Source organism: Alligator sinensis, unplaced genomic scaffold (assembly GCF_000455745.1).
Source record: "Alligator sinensis unplaced genomic scaffold, ASM45574v1 scaffold846_1, whole genome shotgun sequence".
NCBI lineage: Eukaryota > Metazoa > Chordata > Crocodylia > Alligatoridae > Alligator > Alligator sinensis.
In genome coordinates, this window is record NW_005842230.1 from 1,438,740 (window position 1) to 1,446,291 (window position 7,552).

Consider the following 7,552-nt stretch of genomic DNA (forward strand, 5'->3'; position numbering starts at 1 on the left):
CTTTGCGCCGCCAGGGCCTGGGGGGAGCCGGGCGTGGGCGGCTGCCGACGCGGCCTGAGGTTGGGGAAGGCTGAACAGCTCCTGGCTTGGCCGAGAAACGCGGCTCGGGGTTGCGGGGCCGCTCCTGCGCTGAGGAGGAAGTTGTCCGGCTGCCCAGAGCTTCACCCGGATCCTCGGTTCACCCCTACATTTCCTGGGAGGCCAGGCCTGGCCTCTTCGTGAGGCGGGTCTGTCCTCTAGGAAGGGCTTCGGTCTCCTGTGACGTCCGCCTGGCAACTCTGGGCACAAGTCGAGCCAACTTAATAGAAGAGTCGGCATAGAAACATGGAAAGGGGGGCATTTGGGGGCCTGTCTAATTATGCCAAAGCTTCTCTTTCTTTTTATTAAAGCGACTTGGCTTTCCTAAAAGTTGTCTGTTCGTCTTCAAAAATTTAAATCTTCTCCCTTGAAAATCTGGTTACATTTAGCAAAAATACTGTCCAGCGGTGACTGGGTCACACAGATGATGTATCTAGTTCTGCGTGTCTTAGAAATTCCCTTGTAACTGGCTCGTGAGCTGGAACTTTGATTCTGTTACCTGGTAAACCTGCCCTTGTATGCTGATCCTGGAAGCAGCTTCCTTTTCTTAAGGTTAGATTGTGGCTAGTAAAACAGTTGATCCTCTGGTGACTGAGCTTTGTCTTTCACAGTATTCGCATCAATGTGATAGAGGTGAGTTTACCCATGAGTTATCTGAACTGCAAAATGAGGTTACTTGTTTGCATCCTAGCACTGATATTTTGTACATATAGACACGCTTAATGTGTGGACCCCTTCCTTAAAATAGACTACTGGATATCTATGCAATGCCTAGATAGCAACTTGATCAAGCCCTAAGGAGAAGGCAAAAAGTAGTGGTTCAGAGAGGCATGAGCTTTGGTAGGCAACTACCTACTTAAATCAGATGCTCTGAATTAACTGACAGAAGAGAAACTATTTAATAGGAAGGAAGAAGTGGTTATAAGGGGGGGACAAACTTTTTTTTTTTAAGCAAGAGATAGGGGGTGGAGGGGAGGGAATACAGAATATTTTCCCCACTCCCACCACTACCTCCCCAAGACAACTTTTGCTTGTTAACTTTAGACTGGGATGACCTCTTCTAGCAGAGATGCTGATCACATGGTACACCTGTGCCCTAAAATAAGAGGGGGAAGAAAAATGCTAACAGGAGTTCCTCTTCACAGGACTGTTGTATATTAGCCAATTTCTAAGAGCAATCTTGTATTCAGCTGTAAAACCCTCAAACTTTTATAACCACTTCCTGTTTGTGCAAAAAATCTTTGCTGTAATACAAAAAAAGAAGAGGCAGTTTGATTTAAGTTATACTTCAGTGGATACAGTTTATAATCTTTATTAAATTATATACCTTTCATTTATGTACTGCTGTTAACTCAGTGCAATGCAAGCTTTTTGCCTATGTTGCTACTTGTAGCCTCAGATGAGCAGTTCAGCTGTTAGTATATTAGATAGTATATTTAATATCATCTTTCTGATTGTTAATTACATAAGTAGTTACCTTCTGATATCAAATGATATGAGACAAAAACCCTGTAAGTTCCTCATTTTTCATCATTCATTTCAACATGAAGCTGAAAAATTACTGTTCTTCTAGTACCATTATTTAGATGCTAATGTGAAGACCTTTTTCCTGGGATGAGCAAGGTATTTCAGTGAATTACTGCACCTTTTAGAAAACTTTTAACACTAGTCATCTTGTGAAACTTATCCTGTTGTTTTTGTTCCTGGCAGGTGTTTTTCTACACTACAAGTTGTGTGACAGTTAATATGATTTGGTATAATCTTTCTGCTCATCAAAAGCCTATTGCTAAAAGTATGGCAAGTCCTAATCTAATTCATTTAGTCATGTGAAGAAGCTTGCTTGATTTCAGGCTGTCTGTTATAAGCTGCTTCTAAGATGTTCAAGCAGAGCGATGTTCAAAGGGTGCTTATTCTTCTGAAAGAATTTAATGAATTTATTCTCTTAGCGTACTGGATATAACTTTTTGGAGCTTCTTGTGCACCTGGAAAGTCATGAGCAACCTCAGATGAACTGAGGAAGGTGGTGTCAGCTTCATTCTGCTGTAGAGGAGAGTCTACTTACAGGAACAGTACCAAAAAAAAATTTAAAAATAGCCATAGAGTGGTATAAGAGAGGTTCCTGGAGAACCTGATCAATTCAGTAAGAAAGAATAAAGAGGGGATATAGCTGGGAAAGGGAAGTTGTTTAGCTAAGTTGTATGTCACATTTTAACTGCAATTGCTACAACTAAACAGGTTCAGATTAATCTGGATGGTTTTATTGATGTTTCCTTAATAAAGGTTTTGGCATTGCATTGACTTTATTTGCTTTCTAAATGTGTGTGGCAGTGATTAGAGGAAAGATGTCTCATTCTCTATTGGCATAATTTATGGGATCTTGCTACTAGCTAGAGGGTTGCATGAGTAGATTTTTGTAGACCACTACTAGTAGGTAGTGGATACTGAAAAGTAAAGACCAACACATTTTCTCCCTCTTGTCTCCTGCCATGAAATGTGTTCTTGAAGCTGGGCCTTGGCTGTATCACCATAATGTCAATGCGAAGTCAACAGGCCACACAAGTCCATGCTCTTCTAAATGTATCTAACTTTGATGTTTAAGTAATTCAGTGGAAAATCAGCTAAAATAGATTAGTCCCCTGAGGTATACAAGTTAAATGAAACCTGGCAGTTTAAAAGGCTGGTAAGAAATATCAGCACAGTGATTTGAGGTTTATTCTCTAACTCTCTAAAAGGTGGGGTGCAGAAGGTGGTGGAAATACCGAAACTGAATCATCTTGGCTTTTACGCTTACAGTTGGCAACTGAATGTGTACACTTGTATAAAAGTGTCGTCTTTTTTTAAGAGCAAAATGGTTAATAAATTTAAGAATACAGCTGTATTGTAAGAAGACAGTGAAAGATCACTGGCTAGTGTCTATTTCTGTAGTTTTTCTGAAATAACTTTTTTGCCATATTACCAATTTTTCTAGAAAATGATGGTCTTTAATAAAAAGCATTTACTGCTTCATCAAATGCAAGCTGTCGTGTGGTTTGTATGCTTTTACTAGAAAAATATAGAACTCTCTTTAATTGAAACTAACTCCTTATTTCAATTCAGTTTGAAGAATATTATAGAAAAAACTATTAAACTACTTCTGTACCGGGGTAGGACTTGGCATAAAATCAAAGTTTTCTCGTAGGATATCACTTCTTAATTCTAGTAAGAAGTGTGGTTAATAAATAATAAGTAAGAGTTATAAGAAGTGACTTCATCCGGTCAAACAGACTGAACTGTCAGAACTGAGAAATTCAGACCTTTAGGTGCAGTTAGTAGAAGTAAGATTTCCCTCAACCACCTGTCTATCAGAATTATTAAAAAGCAATTAATATTAAGAAAGACTTCAGAACAAGTTCTAGTAAATTCCAAAAATAAAGACAGCCAGTTGAAAACATGCACTGTATGCCTATAACAGGCTAGTGAAAGCTAGGATGCCAGCTGTCTAGAGCCACCTGTTTCAGTATCTGAACTGTTATCAGTTCAGACGTGTCATTTCTGGCCAACTTGTTTTGTGGAGAAACTTTCCTGATTAGTTATCAGGAAAATATTTCTTGAAAAGTAGCTTCAGTAGTGCCAGACTTTTTCATTCAGAACCTCTAAATGTTTGTCACCAAGCAAATGTTAAAGTAATCAGCTTGCATTTAGCTTAGGTGACTATTGTAATAGAAAATCAAACCAGGTTTGATACTGTTCTAAAAAAACAAACAACCCCCCCAAATAGCAATATCTGTACATTTTTTACAGCCATATATTGCTATATTGTTTTTCTTTTAACTACGCAAGATGAAGTTTCATGGGTGCTTTATGAAATGGTCAAGAATGTGTAGTTTGAGGCCTAAGAGGGCTTGCATGTGAGCAGGTGCCTGGCTACTCAGTACTGTTAAGACAGTAACTTCTGCATATACCCAGAAGCAGAGTTTTGTTTTATGGGACACTTCATTGAGAAATATAAGATGCCTTGTAGTGTGAAATACAGTGGAAAATATAAGGTGGCTGCTGAATGAAGGTTTTAAGGATTGTGAGAGGCAAAGACTTTTTCAATTTCAAGCATTGAAACTTCAGATTCAGCTAGTGTGTTGGTAGGTTGACCATATTTCCTTAGTCTTAAAACAGGGCCACCTTTCCCCTGTGCTACTCTGGTGCACTCAGCTGAGTGCATTGGAGAATAATAGTCTGGGAGCTGCCAGGACTCCAAAATATTGACTTCAGTTCTATTTCTTTTGCAAGTGCCCAGTTTCCCAACATCTTTTTATGATATTAAATATTCTTCTTGGGTTTTATATTAAATACATGTCTGCAGTTGACAATCTGTGCTTCATTAGTACTGGTCTCTAATTTGATAGTGCTATGAGTGCATCAGTGTCTGACCTAAGTTTCTTTCAGTAGTTGCTTTTATATTTTTTTGCCACTCTGATCTAATTTATTTAAATTGGCAACAATGGGGCTTAGTGGCTATGTCTAAACCAAAATCTCAGTGCCAACTTTTTGAGCTTGTATCCTTTGTCAGACACTCCTATATCAGGTTTACCATATGTAAGAAAAATAGATTTGATGTGTACTATGTGCATGACCAGGCACATCTATGAAGCTGTCTCAGAGATGTGAGGGGTTTTCAACTTTTTTTAACAAGTGTACCCTTTTCTCTCAAAGTTTCTGCCCGGGTACCCCTTTATATATTTTTTTTCTTGTTTTTTAAGGAGTGGTGGGGTGGGGGGGAGCAGATCATGGCCCCCACAGTGGGGGAGGGAGTGGAGCTGGGGCTGCACTGCCATGGTGGAGCATGGGACGGAGCTGTGAATGAATCATCCGGGGGGCTGCCCAGCCAGGGTGAGGTGTGGGACTGAGCTGTGCAGGGGGTGGCTTCTGCTGCTATGTGCACCCACGGGGCATTGAGGTGTATGCGCCAGATCTGTGTGTGGGGCGAGGGTGGGCTGCTGCTGCAGACGGGCCAGCACCGGGTTCTTCCCTGTGGGGAGCTGGGCCGGGCTGCTCTCAGGGTGGATGGTGGCAGCACTGGGAGAAAGGGTTGTGGGGACTATGGTAAATTCTGGAGGGGCTGCAGCCCCTCCTGTAGCCCCCTTCCAGTACTGCTGCCACTGCCAGCCCCAAGCACAGTCTGGTGCAGCCCTGCCCCCAGCCTATGTACAGATCCGGGAGCATATACCCCCATGCCCTCCCGGGGTGCATGCAGAAGCAGGAGCCACCCCCTGCACAGCTCAGTCTGGTGCCCTGCCCCAGCCTCACTCCCTCCTCCGCTGCTGGGGCTTCGATCTGCACCCCCACAGGCACCCTCCCTCACAACACGCTTACTAGCTGGACCTGGCTGCTCTCCTGGTCACCTGTGCTGACCATGCATGCATGCATTTATTGGACATATTAGTTCTGTGCACCCCCTATAACCTTTTTAAGTACCCCTAGGCATACACGTACCCCTGGTTGACAACCATTTGTCTATAGCAGTGAAGGAGCCAACCTTTTTGGCAGGTGGGCACCCTCCCTGAGTGCCACTTTTATCCCTTTCCCTTACCAGACCTGCTGCTTGGCTTTCTGCTCCCAGACCAAATTGCTGCTTTGCTTTCTGCCTTGCCTCTCTTGCCTGACCTAATGCTCATTCTGTTCCCATCCCTATCTGCTGCCTGTCCCCCTCCTCAGGTAGGGTGACCACCCCTGGTGTAGAACACATAAGTAATCCTTTTATTTTTTTCTTTAACCGTAAACAAATTAGTGCTTCTTTTTCTCTAAGAACACAACTTTCATATACCACAGATGTGAATTCTCTTGCTTAATCTGGACTGTATTTTGTCATTTATAGCTAACTTTGTAGACTTCCTTGATGTTTCTGTCAATATAATGTCAGTCTTTGATATTCATTAAACCTTTTTCTTTGTCTTAATTTTTTTAAGGCTCACTATATTGGTGCTTTTAAACGAATTCTGTTTAGTACTGAAACAACACCCTTGTAATGGAAATAGGTGCTGGGACTACAGCTCTTCCAGTTGTCATATGCTAATAGCTATAACTGCTGTCTGCAGGATCTCTTTCTGCACTGTTGCTGAGACAACTGTCCCTATTTTCTCTGCAAGTGGACAGTTTTGTTTTCTTTCACTTTTTATTCGTCAGGTACTCCGGAACTTTGTATTTGCATCCACTAGATTTCTTCCACTTGTATTCAGTTTTATAGACTATAGAGTTGTTGCAGGGGAACATTTTTAGAGGGGGAGCTGTTTGTCTGGCCCCTCTTGGCAAGAAGAGTAAATTGCCAGTTTATATTGGCCATCATAAAATAGTTCAGCTTTTTACATCCAGGAACTGAAGTCATAGCTGCCTTTTCTATATGACTATATTGACATTTAGTTCTTGTAGACATGTATACAGTCCTTGCAGGTACCTATGAATAGCCAAGTATCTGTGAACCTGTGCCTCTTTAATGCCTTAAATGTCTTGGACTTTTCGGAAAGACTAGTGTCCTACTTTCATTGGACATCCTTATGCTTTCTCAAGCTGAGGTTCAGCAGCTGAATTAGGTAGGGAAATATCCACCTAAGTCATAGTTCTGAGGAACTTTTGTATCCTTTTCTTGTCTTGGAGGTGGGCATGTAATTGGTGGTTTCAGTCTTGCTGTGACTTACCTGTTCAATGTTCTGTTCTCTTCCAAATAGGTTGTTTCTGTTGTAGAGAGGTTTGTTCTGGTTCTTCTTCAGACTGTATTAAGCCTCTGGTCATATTCTTATTGTCTTCTTCCAGATAAGTGTTCTTCATGTAGACTGTAGTGCTCTATTCACTACCAAAATCATAGACTCATAGGGCTGGAAGGGACCCCGAAGGATCATTGGGTCCAGCCACCTGGATGAGCAGGAAAGACATCTGGGGTCAGGTGACTGTCCAGTCTTTTCCTGAAGACCTCTATGGTAGATGATTGCACCACCTCTTGGGGGAGCTTGTTCTATAGTCTGGACACCCTAGTTATGAAGAAGTTTTTCCTAATGTTCAGCCTGAAACTATCTTCCAAGAGATTGTGGACGTTGCTTCTAGTTTTCCCCCAGGATGTCCTGGTGAACAGTTGTTCGCCAAGCCCCTGATGTATGCATCTGATGTAGCAGTAAGCTGCAACCAGGTCCCCTCTCAGCCTTCTTTTCTTTAGGCTGAAGAGTCAGAGCTCCCTCAGCCCCTCCTTGTATGGCTTACCATGCAAGTCTCGGATCATACAGGTAGCCCTTCTCTGGACCCCCTTGAGCAGAGACTATCTGAGCAGGTTGCGGGGCCCAGGGTAAATCAGCCTGTGTGGGGCCCTGTCCCTGGATGCAAGGAAGTCAGTGGCAGATTCGGTGGGAAGGGGTGCTGAGCAGCCAGACATGAAGGCGGCGGCAGTGTGGATTTGCTGCGGTCGCTTGTCCAGGCTCCGCTCATCCTGAGGCAATCACCCCGATTTGCACCCCCC